Source organism: Eubalaena glacialis, chromosome 3, assembly GCF_028564815.1.
Source record: "Eubalaena glacialis isolate mEubGla1 chromosome 3, mEubGla1.1.hap2.+ XY, whole genome shotgun sequence".
NCBI classification, from domain to species: domain Eukaryota; kingdom Metazoa; phylum Chordata; class Mammalia; order Artiodactyla; family Balaenidae; genus Eubalaena; species Eubalaena glacialis.
This window is the reverse complement of record NC_083718.1, coordinates 143,835,930-143,860,957: the sequence shown is the minus strand read 5'-3', so window position 1 is coordinate 143,860,957 and position 25,028 is coordinate 143,835,930. Positions and strand designations below refer to the sequence as shown.

At 40.5% G+C, this 25,028-nt stretch overlaps 1 pseudogene; it reads left to right on the top strand.

The window, feature by feature from the left end:
- Nucleotides 1–11,361, top strand: part of LOC133087176 (bridging integrator 3-like) — an 83,380-nt pseudogene extending 72,019 nt beyond the window's left edge.
- Nucleotides 11,362–25,028: the final 13,667 nt, after the last annotated feature.

Here is a 25,028-nt window from a genome sequence, read left to right as displayed (position 1 = left end):
GAGAAGTTCCTTTAGCATTTGTTGTAAAGCTTGTTTGGTGGTTCTGAATTCTCTTAGCTCTTGCTTGTCTGTAAAGATTTTAATTTCGCCATCAAATCTGAATGCAATCCTTGCTTGGTAGAGTAATCTTGGTTGTAGTTTTTTCCCTTTCATCATTTTAAATATGTACTGCCACTCCCTTCTGGCTTGCAGAGTTTCTGCTGAAAGATCAGCTGTTAACCTTATGGGGATTCCCCTGTATGTTATTTGTTGTTTTTCCCTTGCTGCTTTTAATATTTTTTCTTTGTATTGAATTTTTGGTAGTTTGATTAATATGTGTCTTGTTGTGTTTCTCCTTGGATTTATCTTGTATGGGACTCTCTGCCCTTCCTGGATTTGATGGACTCTTTCCTTTCCCATATTAGGAAAGTTTTCAACTATAATCTCTTCAAATACTTGCTCAGTCCCTTTCTTTTCCTCATCTTCCGAGACCCCTATAATTCGAATGTTGGTGCTTTTAATGTTGTCCCAGAGGTCTCTGAGACTGTCCTCAATTCTTTTTACTCTTTTTTCTTTATTCTGATCTGTGGTAGTTATTTCCACTCTTTTATCTTCCTGCTCACTTATCCATTCTTCTGCCTCAGTTATTCTGCTGTTGATTCCTTCTAGGGAATTTTTAATTTCATTTATTGTGTTGTTCATCATTGGTTGCTCTTTAGTTCTTCTAGATCCTTGTAAACGTTTCTTGTATTTTCTCCATTCTATTTCGAGATTTTGGATCATCTTTACTGTCATTACTCTGAATCCTTTTTCAGGTTGACTGCCTATTTCCTCTTCATGTGTTAGGTCTGGTGGGTTTTTACCTTGCTCCTTCATCTGCTGTGTGTTTCTCTGTCTTCTCATTTTGCTTAAGTTACTGTGTTTGGGGGTCTCCTTTTCTCAGGCTGCAGGTTTGTAGTTCCCATTGTTTTTGTTGTCTGCCCCCAGTGGGTAAGGTTGGTTCAGGGGCTTGTGTAGGCTTCCTGGTGGAGGGGACTGGTGCCTGTGTTCTGGTAGATGAGGCTGGATCTTGTCTTTCTTGTGGGCAGGACCGTGTCTGGTGGTGTGTTTTGGGGTGTCTGTGACCTTATTATGATTTCATGCAGCCTCTCTGCTACTGGGTCAGGTTGTGTTCCTGTCTTGCTAGTTGTTTGGCATAGGGTGTCCAGCACTGTATGTTGCTGTTCCTTGAGTGGAACTGGGTCTTAGTTTTGAGATGGAGATCTCTGGGAGAGCTTTCGCCATTTGATACTATGTGGAGGTAGGAGGTCTCTGGTGGACTAATGTCATGAACTCTGCTCTCCCACCTCAGAGGCACAGGCCTGACTCCTGGCTGGAACACCCAGACTCTGTCAGCCACATGGCCAGGCACTTGGGGAGTTTCTTGCCTTTGGGGAAGTCTGAGGTCTTCTGCCAGTGTCCAGTCGGTGTTCTGTAGGAGTTGTTTCACATGTAGATGTATTTGTCATGTGTTTGTGGGGATGAAGGTGATCTCCACGTCTTACTCCTCCACCATCTTGAAGGTCTCTACCCTGTTTGTAGATTTTTTAATGATGGCCATTCTGACTGGTGTGAGGTGATACCTCACTGTTGTTTTGATTTGCATTTCTCTAATAATTAGTGATGTTGAGCATCTTTTCATGTGTTTATTGGCCGTCTGTATGTCTTCTTTGGAGAAATGTCTATTTAGGTCTTCTGCCCAATTTCTGATGTTTTTTGTTTTTTTGATATTGAGATGCATGAGCTTCTTGTTAATTTTGGAGATTAAACTTTTGTCAGTTGCTTCGTTTGCAAATATTTTCTCCCATTCTGAGGGTTGTCTTTTGGTCTTGTTTATGGTTTCCTTTGCTGTGCAAATGCTTTTTAATTTAATTAGGTCCCATTTGTTTACTTTTGTTTTTATTTTCATTACTCTAGGCAGTCAAAAAAGATCCTGCTGCGATTTATGTCAAAGAGTGTTCTGCCTATGTTTTCCTCTAAGAGTGTTATAGTATCTGACCTTACATTCAGGTCTTTAATCCATTTTGAGTTTATTTTTGTGTATGGTGTTAGGATGTATTCTAATTTTATTCTTTTACCTATAGCTGTCCAGTTTTCCCATCACCACTTATTGAAGAAGCTGTCTTTTCTCCATTGTATATTCTTGCCTCCTTTGTCATAGATTAGGTGACCATATGTGCGTGGGTTTATCTCTGGGCTTTCTATCCTGTTCCATTGATCTATATTTCTGTTTTTGTGCCAGTATCATCCTGTCTTGATTACTGTAGCTTTGTAGTATAGTCTGAAGTCAGGGAGCCTGATTCCTCCAGCTCCATTTTTCTTTCTCAAGATTGCTTTTGCTATTCGGGGTCTTTTGTGTTTCCATACAAATTGTAAAATTTTCTGTTTTAGTTTTGTGAAAAATGGCTTTGGTAATTTGATAGGGATTGTATTGACTCTGTAGATTGCTTTGGGTGGTATAGTCATTTTCACAATATTGATTCTTCCAGTCCAAGAACATGGTATATCTCTTCATCTATTTGTGTCGTCTTTGATTCCTTTCATTAGCATCTTATAGTTGTTGGTGTATAGGTCTTTTGCCCCCTTATGTAGGTTTATTATGTAAAACCTTCAGAATAGGAAAATCTGTAGAGGCAGAGAGGAGGTTATTAGTTTCAAGGAGCTGGGGGAAGGGGGAAATAGGAACTGACTACTAACAGATATGTGGTTTCCATTTATGGTAAAGAAAAATTATGGAACTAGATAGTGGTAATGGTTGCACAACATTGTGAATGTACTTAATGCCACTGAACTGTACACTTCAAATTGTTGAAATGGTAAATTTTATATTTTACCTCAATAAAAATGTAGTAAAGAAATGATATCAAAGGCAGATCTGTCTGTAACAACTCTAACTTTCCAGTTTACCGGACTTCTTACACTTCAGTTCACATGCTTGGAAAGCAGGCAATGGATAGCAGAAGTGGGTGGACCATATTTTCTGTCCCTCCCAAACCACTTCCTCTCTCTTGCCCCCTTGAAACTACAAAAAAATTGCATGATTTCCCTCCTTCTCTCTTGAAAAACATGTGTACAGGGAAAAACTGTACCACCTTACAGTTGCACCATAAATAGTGAATGCCAGAGGCAACAATATATCATATAGCAGCTGTTTATGCTTCATATCATCTATGGGCTCTCAGAAGCCTCTCCCAGGTCTTACTGGTTTTGTTCTTATTGAACTGTGTTCTTTTTCAGAATATGTGCTTCTAAATCATAATTTTAAGGTCAACATCATTTCTGACTGGTACCATAAAAGTGTAACAAGTATGACTAAACCATGCCTGGCTTCCTACTTTTATTTTCCAGTATGTATCAGAAAGCATACTAGCAGGAGATCAAATGCTCAGGTTGAGCTTCATGGTAGATGTGGTAGAGGTAAAGACCCAACATCTTCTTCCAAGAAGCTAGAACAGGAGCAGGCAAAAATATTAACCCTTTAGTGAATGGACAGTGATATCTCATTGATTTGTAGGTTCTAGGGCACCTTCTTATGCACTAGCATGGAGCTATAGAGAAACCACAGGCTTTGGAGTCAGACAGGTGTTTTAAAATTCCAGGTCATCCATTCAGCTAACTGTTGGGCAATGGACAAACAACTAAATTTCACTAAGCTACAATTTTCTCATCCATTAAATGGGGATGGTTGTTAAAAGAAGTAAAAAGTATATATCAAAAGCAACTAGGGGCTTCCCTGGTGGCGCAGTGGTTGAGAGTCTGCCTGCCGATGCAGGGGACACGGGTTCGAGCCCTGGTCTGGGAAGATCCCACATGCCGCGGAGCAACTAGGCCCGTGAGCCACAGCTACTGAACCTGCGCGTCTGGAGCCTGTGCTCCGCAACAAGAGAGGCCGCAACAGTGAGAGGCCTGCGCACCGCGATGAAGAGTGGCCCCCGCTCGCCGCAACTGGAGAAAGCCCTTGCACAGAAACGAAGACCCAACACAGCCAAAAATAAAAAATAAATAAATAAATAAATAAATTTATTAAAAAAAAAAAACAACTAGCACAACATAATAGCTCATAAAAAACACTCAATAAATGGAATATTGATTACTCAATAAAAATATTAATATTGGCCACAGCAATAACCAGAAACTGCTTTTCAGGGAAGAAAGTAAGCAATTGTTTGAAGTGTTGATTCACTAATGTAGAGAAGACAAAGACCAGCTTTAGCCAAACTCAATTTCCTTAATAGATATAGGCCTATTCTGATTGTCTATTTCTTCTTGTGTGAGTTTTGGAAAATTGTGTCTTTCAAATTATTGGTCTATTTCATCTCGGTTATCACATTTGTGGTCATAGAATTGTCCATAGTATTACTCCTTAACCTTTTAATGTCCATAGGATATGTAGTAACGTCCCCTCTTTCAAGATGGAGTGTTCATTTACAGATTGAAGAAGATTAAGAGAGAAGGAATATTTGGAGGGAAGATCATCAAATCCCCAGTTTTGGGCTGGTTAAATCAGAGATACCTATAAAACATCTAAATGGAGAAGGTGAGTAGCAGTTGAATGAACAAGTTACAGTTTAGTATATCCTGTCAGCCTTTCAGTTTGAAGAAGAGGGAGGGATGAACTGTATCAAATACTGCAGGTAGAGCAACTAAAATATGGAGAAGTTTAATCTTTCAATTGAGCAATCTTGGAATTTGCTGACAAGAACAGTTTCAATGGAGGTGTGGCTCAAAAACTTGATTAGAATGGTTTCAAGACAAAGTGAGAGTAGAGGAATTGGAGACTGAGGAAAGTAAACTCTTCAGAGGAGTGAGTTAGTTTGAATCCTCTGAGAAGCAGATCCCAGATGAAATAAAATGTGCAAGGATTTTATTAGGAAACATACCTGTGTTAGAGAAAGTGGGGAGAGAGCTTAAAAAGATTGGGATAGTCCTTCAACTGTTTGTAAGTCTGACTTTCATGAGGGAGAAAGTTTGGATGGACATGTCATAGACTACCATGTGGCTAAAGGACATTTCCACAAGGCTATCAGAGAGTTGTAGCCAAAGGCATCAGAGGAGTCTTATTTAGTGAAATAAACGTACCTGCTTTAGTGTTCCTGCTATACTTGGCCACTGACTAAGTCGCTTGAGTGAAACATGGCCTTGGTGCAAGTGTAGAGGTAGATTTTAGAGCATAGCAATTGGGTTCTTGGTCATTTACACTCCCTGTAGTTGGAGGTCACCAGCTGCATTCTCACAGCCACCGTAAGGATTTTTTTCTGTAAAAGGGGAGAGGGAAGTACATGGAGGAAAATGTGTTCTCTTTATAAGATGGGAAAATTTACATGTCTGTGTGATTATGAAAATTTGTGACATAGGAAATAAAGTGGAGAAGTGCTGGAGCTATTCTTGAGCGGGTGACAGAAAGTGGGACTTGGTGTAAAAGTGGAGGGGTTGAAGTCCATAGGGTACATGAAGAGTTTATGCGTCATAAGAAAAGCTAAAGAAGAAACAGGTGAATATATTTTCTGATGTGAGCTTGTTAAAGTTATCTTCTGATTGCTTCTTTCTTCTGAGGGAAATAGTAAGCAAGGTCTAAGCTGAGAGGAAGTATGGGAGTAGGTGTCGTGGTTTGGGAAAAGAGAAAAAGGTGTAGAGTAGTTACATAAGAGAGTAGGAGGATGAGTGAAATTAGCATGAGTACCAAGCAGTCTTAAAGTTCTGCTTGAGTTTAATGGTCATGAATGTAAAATGAGACCAATCAGCAGGGTTTTGGTTTTTCTCTAATCAGTTCTGCTGTGAGGATGTTGGAGAGTAGGTAGAGAATTTTATTTAACTGGGGTTGGCATTAAAAGTAAATTTTAAAATTTCCAATTTTATATTGTATTTAATTATATTTTTGTGAGTAACTTTTCACTGCATTAGTTACATTACGGTCAGAGAGGATGGTCTGTATGATGACAATTCTTTGAAATCAGTTGAGATTGCATTATGGCCTAGGACAGTTTTTCATAAAGAGTCTGCATGTGTTTAAATAGGACGTGTGTTCTCTGACATTGATTCGAGACTGATATAGATAGATAGATAGATAGATAGATAGATAGATAGATAGATAGATATTCATTAAATCAAACATGTTAGTTGTGTTGTTCAAATTTTCTAGATCTTTACTGACCTTTGTGCTTAATTTTTCACAGATAATTGTGTTATAATATTCTAATAGGTCATAGGTTTATCTATTTCTATCTGAAGTTTCACTTTCATTTTTTTGCTTTACATTATTTTGAGGTTATCTTAAGTCCATATAGATTTAGAATCATTAAAACTACCGGGGAATTAAAACTTACTATTTTGTAGTAACCTTTTCTATTTTTAAAAATGCTTTGGACTTTCACATCAGTTTTATTTAATTTTGACATAACTGATATAAATTTCTTTTGGATAGTATTTCCTAAGAAATCTCATTTAATCTTCACAAAAGTCCCTGAAGTGGAATTTAGCGTTCTCTCTTCTACAGCAGGAAAACTGTAGCTCAAAGGGCAAAAGCATCTGTCTCAATGCTAGTAAGCAACAGACCTGGGAGTTGAAGTCAACATTTCCTACTTCTCATGTTACCCTTACTTCAGCATACTGCCTCTGAGGAATTAAGTGGTGAAGTAGAGTGAAGGATAAGGTGCTATAGGGACAGAGCTGAGTAATTGGCAATTGATGAATTCTTCCTGGGAAGAATCTTCCAAGGAAGCATCAGACAGCAGGGCAGGTGAAATTGGAGAACAGCCTTGAATAATTAATACAAGTTTTCCAGGTGAACAAGGAAGGAAAAAGCATTCTAGGCTAAGAAGACATGAGGTATATAATGTATCTAAGTTTTTGTTCCTTAAAGGAATTAATCTAAACTTTCTATTTCATCTCCAGACATGAAATAGGTGCTTAGTAAGGGTTTATTGGCTTAATTTTATTTAGTCATTCTCTTTGTTCCATGTAGCAGACATGCTATTTGCCTCTCTAATATTGTCCTACACTTTCTTCTTAGTAAGATAACCCTAGTTACTATGGAGGCAGCAGTGTGCCCAGATAAAAGACTATGTATGGTTCCCAGTCTCCCTTACAGCTTGAGATATAAACAGAATCTGTTGGGAGGACCTATGGGAAAGTCCTGTAAGTGATGGAGAGACAGCAAATCTGTCCCTTTTGCCCTTTACTCTATGTTCTGATTCCTGATTAGAATCATAAATTTATAGTCATGGGTCCAGTGGCTATCTGAGACCATGGGTCAGCTGTGAGGATGGAAACTACATGGTACTGACAATAAAATTGAAAGGCAGAAGGAGCTTGGGTCTCTGATGACAATGTGAGGTCACCATACCAATCCTGAATGTCTGTTTTAAAACATATTTTATGTGAAAAATAAATTGTTCTTGTTTATGCCACTATTATTTCTATTCTCTGCTATGAGCAGCCAAATACAATTCTCAACTAATATATCCCAAATTCAGCATCCTTTTCAGGAATGTAGGTGACTGGCACATTTAAAAATAATTGTGGCTAGAAATTACTATTTGGAAAATGCACAGAAATACCGAGAGAATTTCCCAGCTGGACCCCATTCCCAAGGAGGATCTCAAAGACAGTTTTATGCCAACCGTATAACCTGGAGGAATTCCAGAATCCCTTCAGGAAGAGAAAGTGTCTGCTGAAACTGCTATACTTTAGTGGAAACTGAAAGGCTGGAAGGATGACCTTTCAAGAAGAACAAATGTTATTAAATAATGGAGTTTTTCCCACCTCCTACAACAGTCAATAGCAAAAGGATGAAGAGGGAATCCTATTCTTCTATTAATAACTCCTCAGTCAGTCTCATGCTGACGAAGCGGAAAGCAACTGTAAAATTAGCAGTTTTGCCTGCAAATTAGCCTCTTGCAAAGCCATAAAAAGAGAAAAGGAATTAAGGAAAATTCTATTAATGGAGTCAAGGATGGAAAACCAAGAGTGATAGGGCATAAATATCCAGACAACTGATACGTATTTTTAGGAAGATATTACCCAGGTTTTAAATAGCTGCTTATAGCTGTGTATGAAGAACGTGTTAATTTATAGCCCTTGGATCAGTGTCCTTTCTTAATGGCTCCTTGGAGCAAATCTGTCAGAACTTGAAGAGCACAAGGTTTAGGTTGATATTAATAAAAACCACCCCATCCACCCCTAGCTGAGATATTACTATTCCACTTTAGAATGGCAATGCAGTAATTGGAAAGAGGTTTAACTTCAGAGGCAGACAAAGTTAGGTTTGACTCTGGCTTTGCTCCTTCACTAGCCTGGGGAAAGTCTTTCATCATTCTGTGCCTCTATTTTATCTTCTATCAAAGCAGATGGTGATTGTGCTTCATTGTGTTAAGAGCATTAAATTAAGTACCATGCAAAGAATTTGGTCCCTAGTAGGTTGTTAGAAAATGTTAGCCCCTTTCTACTTTCCCTTCCTCATTACAGGGCCAGGGACATCAAACCTTCTCGCAAACGTATACAAAGCAGTTAAATTTAGTTCTGGGTAATTCTCCCCGTAAGAAGATCAGTCCCTACAGAGGAGCTGAACACATTTTTATAATTTATGACTGCTCTCAGGCAACAGGCTCCCATTTGCAATTTTATGAAAATAATAAATCAATATCCAATAATGAGGGATAATCTCAAGAAAGAAACTGAGACTCCTTTAACAATAAAAAGGCAGGAGGCTCCATTTCCAACAAGGAACATAGGCCGGAGACCTTTGAAATGCGTACAATTTTTTTTTTTATTTGCTTTTTATTTATTTATTTTTGACATCTTTATTGCAGTATAATTGCTTTACAATGGTGTGTTAGTTTCTGCTTTATAACAAAGTGAATCAGCTATACATATACATATATCCCCATATCTCCTCCCTCTTGCCTCTCCCTCCCACCCTCCCTATCCCACCCCTCTAGGTGGTCACAAAGCACTGAGCTGATCTCCCTGTGTTATGTGGCTGCTTCCCACTAGCTATCGATTTTACATTTGGTAGTGTATATATGTCCATGCCACTCTCTCACTTTGTCCCAGCTTACCCTTCCCACTTCCCGTGTCCTCAAGTCCATTCTCTACATCTGCGTCTTTATTCCTGTCCTGCCCCAGATTCTTCAGAACCTTTTTTTTTTTTTTTTTTTTTTAGATTCCATATATATGTGTTAGCATACGGTGTTTGTTTTTCTCCTTCTGACTTACTTCACTCTGTATGACAGACTCTAGGTCCATCCACCTCACTACAAATAACTCAGTCATTTGTAGGTTTGGTGGTTTCCACAGTCTTAGGCATCTAATACTTAAATTCTAAGAGGAGGTAAGGAGTTTGGGGCTCTGTTGGAGGGCTTGGGTGAGTCTTAATCACTCCTGCTTTCTTAGTTCAAGACAGTATTTCACACCTGAAACACATTTTCACTCCTAGGTCTGAAAAATGGCAAGATATAGACAAAGTGATTAAATCCACAGTGCACATGGAGGGCAAACAGTCCTTGAAAGTGGATAAATCATTGAGAAAGACCTTAACAGCACTTTAAAAAAGTCTTTTTCTGGGCTTCCCTGGTGGTGCAGCGGTTAAGAATCCGCCTGCCAATGTAGGGGACACAGGTTCGATCCCTGGTCCAGGAAGATCCCACATGCTGCAGAGCAACTAAGCCCGTGCGCCAAAACTACTGAGCCTGTGCTCTAGAGCCCGCAAGCCACAACTACTGAGCCCACGTGCCACAACTACTTAAGCCTGCATGCCTAGAGCCCGTGCTCCACAACAAGAGAAGCCACCTCAGTGAGAAGCCCGTGCACCGCAACAAAGAGTAGCCCCCACTCACCACAGCTAGAGAAAGCCCGCGTGCAGCAACGAAGACCCAATGCTGCCAAAAATAAATGAATAAATAAATTTAATTAAAAAAATATTTTTCTAATTGGTGGCTGTAGCTTATAAGACTGGGCCAATTTAGAAAAATCTAACTGTCCTGGTAATACTCATCAGAGTCACCTCCAAATGTTGTAATGTAATGCCAGAATCATTCCCCTCCAAGCTCTTCATATCTTAAGATCATAGAATCTGGTTTACGTGGGACTCTTAAAAATAAGTAATAATTTAAATTCCTCAACAACATCACCACTGAGTAGTCTTCCTACTTGTGTTTGAGCACCTCCAGCAACAGAGAGGAACATTCTTCTGAGAGAAGCTCTAACATGCTCGGCAATAGTTTGCACAGAGGATATGTATGCATTTCCTAGGGTTGCCATCACAGAACATCACAAACTAGGTGGCTTAAAACTATTGAAGTTTATTGTGTCACAGTTCTGAAGGCCAGAAGTTTGAAATCAAGTCAGGGCCATGCTCCCTCTGAAACCTGTAGGGGAGAATTCTTCCCTGCTCCTAACTTCTTACTTCTGCATTGCTACAACCCTACAAGCATCCTTTGTATGTGTAATGTTCCATACATATATTTGTGTTCCATACATATGGTTGTGTTGACTTTGTCCCTGGCAGAATTTTCCACTCTAAGTAAAACAAGTCTCCTTAAAAAAAAAAAAAAAAAAAAAAAAAAAATGGAGGACCGAGTTGCAGCTGAAGATCCTGGCAGCAGGGCCATGTTCATGAACATGAGCTGAATTCCTTCCAAGATTGGTCAGCAGTGGAGAGAGACTGTGAAAGGAAGTATAGAAAACTCCAGCAGCTGGAAGAGCAGACCAGGAGGCTGCGAAAGGACATGAAGAAGAAGAGTCCCAGTGCTGACCTGATCATCAAATCTGCTGTGAAGATGTCCTTAGACTTACTCTCTAATCCCCTCTGCCAGCAAGACCAGGACTTACTGAACATGGTGACCACCCTGGACATGGCCATGAAGTGGATGGATACCTTCAACCAGGAAAAAGTGAACCAGATCTGAAAGACCGTTATTGAACCCTGAAAAAGTTTGGCAGTGTCTTCCAGAACCTCAACATGGTGGTGAGAAGGTGGTGGGAAGCAGCCTTCCTATATACTAGGACTATAGATGATTGCAGGCCAAGGTGGAGAAGTATGAGGAAAAGGAGAAGGCAGGGCCGGTGCTGCCCAGAAGAGCTGTGGCTTGTATGGGATGACCTTGGAGCCGAGAACAAACAGCTCCTGGATGAGCCGCTGAGGTTCTACAACAGCCAACTCCACTCCTTCCATCTCAGCTTTGAGTCCCTCATCCAAGAGCAGGTCAGGAAACGCATAAGATCTTTGGAGACTTGACCCAACATCTTGACCAGCCTGGACACCTGCATGAAGTCTGGGCAGCAGGAGTGGGAGAATGAGACCAAACTGAGGGAGCCCAGAGCCTCTCTATTGTGGCTGATGACTAAATCCCTGTTCCCCTCAGAAGATTCCTAGGACACCAGTCAGCCTCTTGAGCCTTTGCCCTTTTCAAGTTCAGGTTCAGATGTCAGCCTAGCAGAAGGCCCTCCCTTGGGAGAAGTATGGTACCTGGCAGGTTGGAGACAGAGGCGGCTCCCACTCTGCCTCACCAGCCCTTTGGAATGAGCTTGGCACCAGGAACCCCAAGCAGGCTGCTGTCTCCCCACCCAATAGCAAGAGCCAGGAGACACAGGTAAGCAGTGTAGCAAACCCCAGGGACTTTCTTATTTCCAAACTGTTCAAAGTACATCCTGGCCTAGAGCCAGAGCAAGCTTCCAGCCTTCAAAGGGCATGGGCTTTCTCAGCTTACTTGAGGTTCTAGTCTTGCCTGAGTGGTTGAGATCACATTTACCTCCCAAAGTACTCTCCTGGGAGTCCACGCATCCTTGTTTCCTTTCCACTTCAAAGACTCTACCCTGTCCTGGAAGAGGCCCTGCCCTCCAAGAATGTGTGTAGCTGGGAATTCAGCCTTCCCTCTGAGAGCTGTGGTCCTGCAGCTTTAACAAGCCCCTCACTCCAACCTCCCAGCATGGCAAAGGCTGGTTTAGCCCACTTCTATGCCTTAGGTCAAGTGCAAGGAAGTACTACAAGTCTTGTAAGTTCCCTAGGTAACCAGGATTCAACTCATGTAAGTATCCTACCACACAAAATGTCACAGATGGAGTCACAGCCTCAAAGCAAGGACAGTGGGTTTGTGCTGGCAGTTGGGCTGGGTCAGAAAGAGAAAGCAATGTCTTGAGGCTATTCTTCAGGGAAAGGCACTAGGAACAGGCAGTCCCATGGACTTCTGAGATGAATTCTAGATACCTGGCAGCTGCCAGGAGGAACAACTGCCTGAGGATGTTCAACGGAAGATGCATTTGGGTTTGTGCAGCCTCGGACCTTGGTAGACATCGAACTGAGGCCCCAGAGTTCCCTGCCAGAAGCCTGTGTCTCTCTGCTCTGGGTGTTGCCTCATGTGTTCAGTTGACTGAAGACAACAAAGGAGGGGTTCAGGTCAGAGAGTCAGACCACACCTTTGCAGCAATCAGCCCCAAGTGGTCAGGACTAAACTGACAGCTTGCCATTTTTGCCCACACCCATCCTCTTAGGACCAACAAGGGGAAGCCAAATATGCTCTCCCTCACCAGTTACGTAGGATGCCCGTCTTCTAGTCAGCCCACCTCCAGCTTCCCCACTCCCTCAACCTTCCATCAGGCTGCACCTTCCCCTTTTGCCACCATAAAGCTTTTCAACTCCTCTTTCTGCCTTGGATTTGGGTCTGTGCCAAATTCAAGCTATAGTAGTGGCTGCCTCCCTTGCTGACAATAAGCAGTGCTTGTTCTTATTTGGGGGGTCTTTGTTTACCTCTACAGAGTTTGTTAATTTGAGGAGCAAAAAACCACTCAGAATAACATGCGCCCCCCAACCCCCAAATATCTAGGCAGGTTTTTGTTATACTTTGCTTATTGGTGGGCTAGTTCCATTTATGAAGGTTTTTTAAAAAACATCTTTATTGGAGTATAATTGCTTTACAATGTTGTATTAGTTTCTGCTGTATAACAAAGTGAATCAGCTAGATGTATACATATATCCCCATATCCCCTCCCTCGTGCATCTCCCTCCCTGCCCCCCTATAATTTATGAAGTTTTATACATCAAAAAGCTTTGAATTTGACCAGGATGTTGATTAATTCATCTCTGAAAAAGTAAGTGGCATTTAATTTAGCTAGTATATTTTATAGCATTAAACCGCTTATGCATTAGGTAGCTTCTCAAGATGTTATTCTATGCACAGTGGCATTTAGCAGACAGAACAGAGTGCATCATCTCATCCAGAAACACAGACGAGTCTCATTTGAGAGCTGTATGCTAAATAACCGATACTTTGAGACAAAAGTACTCCTAACCTGAGTTTCCTACCACCAATATGGACTTCTTACTCTGAGGGCCTGTCTTTCTGGCCACATTTTATAATGCCAGCGAAGACATGCCAGAGATTACCTAGTGTGTAATAACTCGGCATTAGAGCACCAGGTCTGTCCAATGGTGGTGGCGGGCACTATTATTATATCCAGGTAAATAAAGGTCCATTTTTAAAAATGCCAATTCACGATACAAATCAAAGGTACAGGATACTCAGAACTGAGTTTTGAGCAGTGTGGTATCCTGAAGGCTTCCAAGCTTCAGTTGTTTGCCAGCCATTCTTGGCATTCCTTGGATCATAGATAACCGACTCCAGTCTCTGCCTCCATCATGAAATGGCCATATTCCTCCTGTGCAAATCTCCCCTCTTATAAGGACACCAGTCACGTTAGATTAAGGGCCCACCCTACTGCAGTATGACCTTATCTTAACTAATCACATCTGCAATGACTCTATTTCCAATTAAGTTCACATTCTGTACTAGGGGTTAGGACTTTGAAGTTCAGCCAAACCCACTTAGTTACCAAGTGACCTTAGCCAAGTTACCTAAGCCACAGTTTCATCTTCTAAAACATGGGACTAAACTTTGAGAAAATTAAATAAATTAATGGCTGGGGAGTGTATATCAAGATGATTAGCACAAGGTGGGCACTAAAGAAATGCTATTTTTTCCTTTCCCTATACCAAGACTTTATTGTCTGATCAGTTTATTTATTTATATATTTATTCTTTCAGCAAAGATTTTTTGAGCACCTAATATATGCCAAGTACTAAGGTATCATTCATATAACAGAAAAAGACAGACACAATCCTTTCCCTTACGGAGGTTACCATCCAACTCTATCCTGGATTTTAACTGAAGAGTTTATTTAGCAAAATGCCCAAAGACCTTCAAGATAAGAATGTTCACTAGCCCACAGCCTGACTATTGAAGAGTAATAAAGGGAAAAAGAACTAACATTTATTGAATGTTTATCATGAAGTAGATGCTGTGCTAGATGAGTTATATAATATCTCGTTGAATCCCCCCAAAATCTGGGGACATATGTTCAATTAAGTAAACTGGGATTCAGAGAAGTGAAGAAAGCTGCCTATGAGCTCTCAGCTAGTAATTACTAGAGCTTCTTTCCCCTCTGCTACACCTAGGAGTCTACGTGCTGTTGGTCAGGCATTTAGTCATCAAATTGAAGACACAGGATGTAGAGATGCATGAAGAAGAACAGGGGCCCAGTCCTCCTTTGTGAAATCCTTAACTCTATGCATTGGGTGGCATTTTATCTTGAAGCAAACTTCCAGGCCATTTTTCCACCCAGTTATGACTTTACTTTCTATACACATATGAGAGCAATTGAAGCAAAGCTGAAATTGTGCCAAATTCTGCTTACTTCATGCTGAATGGGTTTTGGGAGATCCACTAGCACCATCTAACCATGGTCTCTTGAAATCAGAATGGTAAGGGATGCAATCAGTGGCCACATATGTAGACTCATTACAAGATTTTGACCCCTTTAATTCTGTGTTCTAAGAAACCAGACACCTATGCATTAGCTGAAAGGGATTCCTTTACAGTCTTCCTTATTGACTGCCAGAGTTTTCCCAAGGCCCTGTATCACTACCCAAGGATTCATAAACACTAGTGCCAGGTAACAAGCCCTCCATATGGTTTGTCTTTTCAGAGAAATCCTAGGAGAGTAGCAGCTTGGAAGATCAAGATAGCCGTGGAGTTGACGTCTGTTTCTATGTTCTTTTCCTTCGTTTTATTGTCTGTGTGGATCATATATTCTGTTGGACACCAGCAGGAATCCTAAAAGCCTTTCAGAATAATATATTTCTTCTTGTTTTTTTGAATAACCTACTTCAAAACTCTTACAGATATCTTATCCTGAATTTGTTGAAGTTTAATATGTAAGTTACACTTGATTCATTTGTCCACATATAGTTGTGAATCAAAGTCTATTCAATATTGAAAAAGTTGTCTTGTTACTGTCATTTCCGTCAATGAGGATCTGCTTTCAGATCAAAGTAGCAGGAAACTTTTAGAGCAGTGGTTCTCAACCAAGGGCAATTTTGCCAGCCCCCGACCCAGGGGACATTTGTCTGCAGATATTTTTGGTTATCATAACTGGTATGTGTGTCGGGGTGCTATTGGCATCTATTTGGTAGAGGCAAATGATGCTGCTAAACATCTTACAATCACAGGATACTCTCCCACAAGAAAGAATTATCTGGTCCGAATATCAATAGTACTAAGATTGAGAAACCCTAACCTAGAGAAATATTTTTCTCCTACAACCTTTAGGCATCACCTTGGAAACTGTATGAACCTGTGTTCCAGGCTCAGATCAACTACTTATTAATTATTTTAACATGGTCAAACAGCTTAATGCTTTTGGACGTGGGCTTCACTGCTTGTATGTAAAATGAGGGAAGTGATTTTGGGGAAAGAAATTGGAACATGTTGAGCCACTAGTTACATTTTGTGGTCAAAGGAAAAAGGGGAAAAATGTTTAGTATTCAAAGATGTTTTTTGAAGACTTATTTATAATAATGAATATTATAAGACAGTTTTGTTTAAATAAATGATAGTTTATTTCATAGAATATTATGAGGATCTTATAAAAAACAGTTCTTATACATGGAAAATGCCTTTATTCTAATGTTAAGAAAGAGAGTAATGGGATTCTAATTTGTATGTAAAGTAGGCCGGAGGGGAATTGGTTACTTTGTTTTCTGAGCTGCCTCTATCCGTATTTCTTACTGTTGCACTCATCACAGTGCCCAAGGCTCACTTGTTTATGTCTGTGTCTTTATGACCAGACTGTATACACCATGTCGATGATGGTGGGGTTTTAGTCACCTCTGTATCCCCACTGTCTTGCATATAACTAACTGCATTGTCTCTCAAGAGACAGGTAGCGCTACCTGCTTTGGTTTCCTCATCTGAAAAACGCAGGCAAAATTGTGCATTTGTTGAGAGCAATAAATCAAGCAATGTTTGTAAATATCATAACACTCTGTATCTGACACATAATAACCATTCAATAAACTTAGTTATTGTTATTACTTGCATCCCAGCTCTGTCCATAACAAGAGGTGTAAACTTGGAAAGTAATTCAGGTCTTTTCTTTTTTTTTCTCCTTTCCTTTCCTTTCCTTTCCTCTCCTTTCCTCTCCTTTCCTTTCCTTTCTTCTTTTCTGTTTTTCCCTCTATAAATGAAGACTTGTACTAGACTATCTAAATACTTCCCAGATTCTAGATTCTTATATCCTTTGACTCGAAGGATTTAAAGGCTTTAGGAGCCTTGTTGGAGACTGTGCAGACTCTTAGAGTTGAAAATGGCTCCGTCAACTGTGGTCTAATGAGGCTTTGAGGCTTTGGACAGTCATCAGGAGGGAGAGTGTAGTGGGTGGGCAGGAGATGACATGGTGTCGGGGAAAGAGCACTGGGTTAGGCGTCAGAGAACTGGGACCTAACTCTCGTGTTGTGTGGTTGCACATATTATTCCTCCATGGCAGCTTCCAGCTTCCTCACCAGTAATAACAGAAAGAAATAGCTAGCAAGTTCAAGGGCTCTCCCAGCTCCTACCTGGTATGATTTTGGCCTCTTCATGTCCTGTCAGGCACGCTACACTGAATTTACTCTTCTATGCAGTGGTTGTTCCCCTACCCACCATGTGGCTGCCCTCCTCCCTCAATCTTTCTGTGACTCTAGGTTTTGAAGACAACTTGTGTTGTCTTCCCATTTAGATGCTACTTTATTAAGGACTCTTGTTTGCTGGCTAGAAATTGCAGAAATAATGCAAGGTATTTGTCTGAGTGTCTTAGGGTTCTTTTTGCGTCAGAATGACATAATGAGGCTCGTGGGACTAACTCAAATTTAGGGAAAAACCGTCTAGTACTGTACTGAGAAACCAAAGGCAATGGGAAAGTCCTTCACAGGAACCAGAGAGGTTCTAGAAATGACAGATCAGAAGCCACCTGGAAACAGATTAATAATGATGAATAAATCATTAAATCTTAGATTTATCCAGTCTTGCTCCAGAAAGAACAGCAGATTAAATGAAGGCAAATTTAAACTCAGTATTTGAATCAAACTTGTAACGTGTAACGGTAATGTGTCAAACAATGAAACTACCTACCTTTCAAGGAAGGGAGCCTCCAGCTGCAGAGTGGACAGTTTTAAGGCTGGAGAAGATTCTTGTTTCTGATGAGAGAAAGAATTTAATAATCTCCAAATTCTTTTCAGCTCTGAAATGGTGGTTCTGTCCATGAACGTGGTAATACTTGATGAGGACTAATACCGTGGAATGGCCGTCATATCAGATGCCAGGCACTATGCTAAAGCCTTTACCTGCTCACAATGACCCTAAAAAGAGGTCCTTAATAATTCCATTTTGCAGATAAGAAATTGTGACTCAGAAAGGGAAACTGAGTGTTTCTCCCAAGCTTGTAAGAAGTGCAGTAGGGTCTGACTCTATATCTGGTGAAGAATCCTTAAGAAGCCAGAAATCAGCTGGTTCTCACTGTTTTGACTGTACCAGTTTGGGCTCGTGAGTTCCTCCATAGGGGAACCAATTAAAGGGCAGATTGTTAGCTGCTTTGCACATAGAAGGGGAGAGGAGGAGAAACAAATGACTCTACGTCTTGGTGAAGATGCGGAAGGAGGATGCCTGTGGGGAGAGCTTGTCTAGGAGTTCCTGCCACCTGCAACCCGGCATTTCCCCCTCCTAGAAGCCGTACAGACTGCCCCATGCCAGCCTGTCAGTAGAGAAACTAGCAAGGAGAGAACTCCGAGGCCATCAGATGCAAGAGCCTGCCTACAGGGTACACTGTGAAAGGGGGGACCCTGGGAACAGGGAGCAATGGCCAATCCCAGGGGTCAGCAAGGAAAGGAAAGGAAAGGGACACTGAAATGTACTATGTGTCTTAAGTACTGTGTTGTGCTCAGCACTTTAAAAATATTTCCTCTTTTAATTCCTTTCAACAGTCCTATTAAGAAGGTATTATTTTCTTCATTTTTTCCGAATGAAGACACTAAGGCTTTTAAGAAAATTGTCTTACATTATTCAGTATGCCTTGGATACTAAGCCAGTCTTGTCTGACTCCAAATTCCACATTTTCTACCAAATTATGGTTTTCCAAATTCTATTCACTGGTGTTCCCTTTCTCATTTTCACCATAACTGCATAGCCCTTTACTTTTGTTTAACATTTTTCTGTAAATCAACTCCCCTCCTTCTTAAATTTTACTTAAATGAATGCATTTTAGAAGGAAGATGCATAATGCCAACATAAATGGAAAGCAATTTCACTTGCCATAAATAGATGGTAATAACAAAAATGAATAAATGAAAACAAGAGTGTTATTAAATTCCTGCTGTAGAGTCTTATGTCTAGAAGTCTCTGTGCCTAAGGCATAATTTCTTTGTAAAACTGAAGATTAGCAAAGTGTTAGATGCTAAAGATACAGAGCACCAAAATGATGTTTTCCTTGTTGGTGTCACTGAATGGATTAAAAGATAACTGAAATTCTTGTCATGTGTTTCAAGGCTATTTAATGCCCTTTCTCTGGCCCATCCCACACCATCTCCAGAACCATCAGTATTCCATAGCTATGCTTTGGGAAGTTCATCATGATAATGGCAATATTATAAGCTCTTCTTCTGAAATCAAGCAAATGCTCACTTCGAATACCATTTCCCCAAATGAAACAACTCAGTTACTAGATAGGAAGCAGAAAAGGATGCAGAAAATAAATAGATCCTCCCAAACGGTTTTCCTACCTCGAGTCGTCCATCCAATGTGTTATAATTAAAGATCATCTGGGCTTTCCTGGTGGTGCAGTGGTTAAGAATCCGCTTGCCAATGCAGGGGACACGGGTTCGAGCCCTGGTCTGGAAAGATCCCACATGCTGCAGAGCAACTAAGCCCATGCACCACAACTACTGAGCCTGCGCTCTAGAGCCCACGAGCCACAACTACTGAGCCCATGAGCCACAAATACTGAAGCCCGCGTGCCTAGAGCCTGTGCTCAGCAACAAGAGAAGCCACCTCAATGAGAAGCCTGCGCACCACAAGGAAGAGTAGCCCCCGCTCGCCACAACTAGAAAAAGCCCACGTGCAGTAATGAATACCCAACGCAGCCAAAAATAAATAAATTAAATAAATAAATTTAAAAAAATTAAAGATCGTGACAATCTTCTACTAAGAAAAATGGTTTCTTGTTGCAGACATAAGTAATTCTCAGCACCTTATCCTAGAATTTAAGGCCTTGTAAAATTCTATTAGGTCCCACCACCACCATCAGACTCAGGTCAAAGTGAGTCAAAATGAACCACTCATCGTTTCTCTTATATGTCCTCAAAGTGTCCTGCCTCCATACTACTGCTAATCTGTTCCTCTCTCCGTTCCCACAGTGTATCTATGTGGGTAATTGTGGGCAGAGAGAGACAAGCCTGGAAAGATAGGAGTAAGATAAGGTCATTATTAATTGTTTGTTTGTTTTTTTTGTTGTTGAATTGTTGGATAGAATCCCTAGTATTATTCATTCATTCCTAAATGTTCTGTTCTTTCACCTAAATCTGATGGAAAAAAAAAGTTGTGCTAAATGGAATCAGAGTGCTCATCAAAAAAAAACAGCATAGCTGACACTTTTAGGAACAGAAAATGGACAAGGTTGAGGACAAATTATCAGTGATTTTGTGTTTAATAACTCAAACATCAAAGGAACTTGTGGCTACGAGGAAAGATTTAATATTTGAAATCTCAAGACTACTCTGGCTATAAGCTCCAGGAATGCTCATGGAAATTTTGAGATTAAAGAAATCATGTGACTGTCACATGATAGGGTTTATAACTGTCTTATGAGGAAAATAAAATGATGCATTTTGAAAAAGAAAAAAAAAACACAGTTGAATATTTTAGAGATTTCTAAATATATACTGTTACATATTTTTGGCCTTTTCTGTTGAATTTATCTGAAAACATAATTGCAGAAGATTGTGAAAAGTAATAATAAACTTTGGAAGGATTCAAAAAAAAAAAAGAGTAACAGAAGGAGAGCATGCAAAGATCTGAAAGATGACTATTGGGGTTGGCGATAGGGAAGATCTGAGAAACTTGCTGTAATTATTTCAGTTAGAGATTAGGGAGGTTGGTGGATTGAGGAGTAAGTAGGGGTTGAGTACCCGGAGACAGCAAGAGCACCTTATCAACTGAGATAAAAGACGAAAAATGAAGTGTTAGAAACACAGGAGAGCTTGGAGCATATTTTCAGGTTGAGGTTTGGCTCCTTTTTGCAGGAGACAAAAAATTAGAGAGGAAGAGGCTTAAGAGCTAAACCAAGAGACTATGAGGGAGAACAGAATCAAGAAGAAATGTGAAGGGCTTGGCCTCGTACCCGAGGAAGGACACATCACAGTAGAGTGATGACTTTCTATAAACAGAATGGAATTAGCAGAATGAATTTGTAGCACACATTTACCACTAAGTAGCTGGAGAGACAGGATCTGTCTGGATTTTTGCCATTCAATGTATAATAGTAGGAGAGTCAGCCTGCTAGTCATTATGTGGAGTCACAGAACATTTAAGGTGAAAGGAAGTCCATTCCTCTACCTTATATTCAGATCCATGTCATACTGAGCGTAGGCCTACTCTTTTAACTGTAGTGGTGGGAGATTAACATCTACATGAAAGAGAAAATTCCACTTTCAGAAAGCCTTAAATATCAGGAGGTCCTCTTCTAAATAGAAGTGGTATCAACCTCCCCATCAGATGGTTCCAGTATTGCTCTTAAAAATCCCTCAGGACTTGAATCCCTCTTCAAATATGTATATAGTGATGGATTTTTTTCCCCTTAAATCCAGATAATAGGCTATTCAACCATTTTTCATATGAAATGATTTCAAAACCTTTCATTGTCTCAGGGATTCTTTTTTGGATGTGACGTCCTAAAATAAAATTGTGATGTCCTAAAATAAAAATATCACCTGAGCAATGGTTTGATCAGGGAAAAGTTTTGAAGAGTTCATTCTAGGCATTAAGCTTCATTAAGTCCAGCCAAATTGCTGATTGAGATTTATGGAGTACTTATTATATGCAGGCAATTTCTTAAGAGTTTTAATGCATTATCTTATTTAATTTTTTCAATAACCCTATGAGGTAGGAACTATTAATGTTCCATTTTACAAATTGACAACTGGAAGCCAAGATGGGCTAAGTAATTTTCCCAAAGTAACTAAGCTAGCAAGTGGCTGAGTTGGGATTTGAACTCAGGTTTGTTTGATTTCACTACGTGATGACCTTCTCACATGTTGGTTTGTTTTGTATTCATATCCTTTCCATCCTGTACTTGTACAGGTTTCTTGAAGAAAGTGCTGAGCAAAGAATATGGCATACAGAGGCTCTTGTTAAATATGGGTTGAAGCCTTGTGGTGTAGATATTGCTAGCTCCCATTTTGCAGATGAGAAAATTGAGGCTCAGATAAACAACAAATATTTATTAAGAGCCTACAAAGTACCAGACACAGCGCTGTAACCAACAGTGTGACAAAAGTAAGCACAGAGTTATATACAAAAAAAGAGTCCTATCTCTGGACTCAAAGGTCAACACTATTTCCATAACATCACAGCTTTTCCTTCCAGCAAAAAATCCTCAGAATCAATCTAGAAGAATGGAGTTTGCCCTCTCTGGCAAAAACAAAAAACAAAAACCAACCAACCAACCAAGAGTAAAACCTGTCCAGAAAAGCAAAGATGTCCTTAGAGACAAAGAAGGAGTTCTGGTGAGGAAAAACAATAATGTATATGTCAAGGAGTAGAGGCTTTCTTTACCCTCTCCCCACAAATCTAAAACACTTTTTATTAATGCCCCCCCCCGCCCCCAGCAAATGTGGCATTCTTTTAAATATGCCCTAAAAGTGTAAATCAGAGCAAAGACTATATTTCACGCCAAGAGGCTTGTATATCCATCAGGTATTTATGGCAGTGCTGTTAGCCAACTCTTCCATCTGGGATGTCTTTAGTCATCTTTCATCTGGTACACCTCTTAGAGAAACTCCAGAGCCACAAAAGGGCTCATCTTTTAGACCTCCTTTGGCAGGAGGGAGAAATCCAAAGTTTTCCCATAAAGCCTATATTCCGCATTGCGTTTAAAGTGGTTGTTTGATATGATAATGTCTTTGAGGGGATACTTGGCCCTGCCTCCCAAGGATAATAGAGGACAATTATTTTATTCTGTTGTGCCATCTAATGAGGAACCATCTCTTAAAAGCACAAGGGTTTGTGTAATCTACAAATTATTGGGAGAAGAGATTGAAGATCGTCTCTGCATCCCTCCTCCCCAAAACAAAAAGCTTCACCCAGAAAAAGAGAGCTTTTTATCCTTTCTAAATTTGGTAGTGAATACCTGCTATAACCTAAAACCAGTTGGGGGGGGGGGGAAACAGAAGAGGAAAGATTTAATAGACCCTTCCATTAAATATGATCGAATATTCCTGGAACCAAGTTGTTTCCCATATACTTTCCAGTTTGACTCTGTTCAAGCAGAGGTGAAATCTAAACATGAGCTTTTTTTTTTTTTTTTTAATAATCATTTTGAAAGAGATGAATGCATCACTGAGAAAAAACAACAGCTTTAATTGTCACTTTGGACACCGCAAAGCTATTCCATTAATCCCTCAGCAGAATGCCTCATTATTAAAATAATATGTGGGGAGTTTGTAGTCCAAAAAAGCCAGGAAACAAATTCACTGCTAAAATGTTCCAGAACGTCTCAGAAAGAAATAAAACTACCAGAGCTTTCATCCTATTCCAATCACAGACACCATGTCCACGAGGAATAGTAATTCGTCTTGACATGACTGCTCAAATGGTTCCAAACACACAAACCCATGCTGGAGACCACTCTGACTGCTCCCATTCTTGGCCTGGATGCAGAGACATAGGCCTGCGAGTGTCTCCTATCAATTAGACAGTCAGAACAGAGAAGGGCTGGCTAAATGCATGGGGGTGAGGAAGCTGCAGGGTTTTATACCTTATTAATTGGACATCGCTATTTAAACTCTTGAAGTCTCCAAATGGCTTTGGCATGCGGTCAGACCCATAAAATAAATGGACTCAAGAAGTGAAAAAGAATACTCTGAGCTAGGCCATTTCCTGTTCCTCCCTAGAATCCTAAACTGTATCTGGTACCAGAACTTCAAGCTCAAATCTCAGCTGAATACTCAGCCAGCCTTTACATGCTGCTACAACTATAATCAAGACTTTTCTTTTTCTCGTTTTTGCTGTAGCCTCTTCAAGAATAAATAACCACCTTTATTTTTAATCAGCCCGTAGGTATGCATCGGTTGAAAGTATTTGCCCAGCAAAATAAAAACTCGCTTGGGTTTTTTTGTGGCTGGTATTTTGTCAAGCAGTAGTGCCTCCTCAGCCTTTCATATCTGTCTTTCTGAGTGAATCATCCCGAAAAGGTTACCTCTGGCACTAAAACTGGGAAGGTTCTGCTTCTGGGAGAGAAGGTGGTGGGAAAGATCAGTATAGGTTTCTTTCTGTCTTTGCTTCCTTGAAAAGCAAGTCTTCTGAGACCAGATGGCTTTATCCCATGAAAATGAGCAGAGAGTCAGGCAACAAAGAGGACACCTCTGTCACAGCATCACCCCATCACCAGCCCTACTCACACTTGTGAGGACTGATAGCAGATTACCCTTTCACACCTGGTCTCCGAGTGGTGGGCCAAGGGAGATCTCCTTGAGGGTAAAGAGGTGAAGCCAGATTATGAATTGATGGCATGCTATTTAGAGTGTAAAGAGATAAATTTACTAGAACTATTGGAAAAGCCTGGGAGAAAAACACTATGCAGCTAAATCCAGTTCAGAGGTTCCTTAGCAGAGGCTCTGCTGTGGGAGATTTAAGGGAGGGGAGAAAGAAGCATCCTTTTACTAGCCACCCACTTGGTACCGGATGGACTCTTTAGGGCTTCACAGACATATCACATTTAAACTTCACACCAACACTTTGAGAGAGGTCTGACTGTCCCATTTTATGGATGAGGAAACTGAGGCTTAGAGATTTTAAGGTGCATGCTCATGGTGCATGATGTAAACTTTAAGGTTGGAAATTATGTCTGTATATCCCCCCAATCATGGTGGTAACTGCCAAAGGCTCTCTATACCACTTCGAGTGGACAGCTGTGGCCTGCCCTTCCTCAGTGCCTCCTGCCTTCCCTGGTGGTTGTTTCCACCAGCTCTCATCCCAGTGCTTCACACTGGGGTCTGTTAGGTGCATCACCTGGACCTTTGCTCATAGTCTTGCCATTGGTAACCAACACTCTGTTTCCTCCAAATAAAACCTGATCTTGGCACCAACATTCCACTTCCCTGCACTCATGTTAGCACACTGTCAGGAAGACGAGCAGTCCAGGCAATAGGCAGAATAGTGTGTCGTAGTTTCCATCCGACCTCTATATTCTCTGTTAATTTACGGTTTAATTTAGTGCTAAGAGCACGGGCTTTGGGTTTACTCAGAACTGGGTTCAAATCCTGGCGTCACTTCTCATTAAATGGGTCACCTCGAACAAGTTTCTGTGTCTGTTAGCCTCAGTATTCTTGTCCACAAATAGGGGATAGGAATGCCTTTCTCACACTTATTGTTAGGATTGTGTGAGATAATGTATACAAGCACTCAGCATAGTGTGGCGTGCCTAGTGAGTACTTA